This window comes from Juglans regia, unplaced genomic scaffold (genome assembly GCF_001411555.2).
Source record: "Juglans regia cultivar Chandler unplaced genomic scaffold, Walnut 2.0 Scaffold_1704, whole genome shotgun sequence".
Classification (NCBI taxonomy): domain Eukaryota; kingdom Viridiplantae; phylum Streptophyta; class Magnoliopsida; order Fagales; family Juglandaceae; genus Juglans; species Juglans regia.
Genome location: NW_023347727.1, coordinates 1 through 279, shown reverse-complemented (window position 1 = coordinate 279; position 279 = coordinate 1). Strand labels below are relative to the sequence as shown.

Below are 279 nucleotides of genomic sequence, written 5' to 3'. Positions count from 1 at the left end.
TTGAGCGACATACTAGCGTCCTTCCGATCCCAATCCAAACGGAGATCTGATCCAAACCCATGGCTACGCGATGGGCAGGGCGAGATTTTCCCAAAAATCCACTCCCGAGTGCTCCTTCTTGTCAATTTGTCTCGCAAGGCGGAAAAAACAAAAACGAGGGGTGCAACACGAGGACTTCCCAGGAGGTCACCCATCCTAGTACTACTCTCGCCCAAGCACGCTTAACTGCGGAGTTCTGATGGGATCCGGTGCATTAGTGCTGGTATGATCGCACCCATC

General features: G+C 52.7%; 1 non-coding gene across 1 annotated transcript; it reads right to left on the bottom strand.

The window, feature by feature from the left end:
• Positions 1-157: 157 nt before the first annotated feature.
• Positions 158-276, bottom strand: LOC118345203. The gene has a single exon (XR_004798808.1). It is a non-coding gene; the product is annotated as a 5S ribosomal RNA (ribosomal RNA).
• Positions 277-279: the final 3 nt, after the last annotated feature.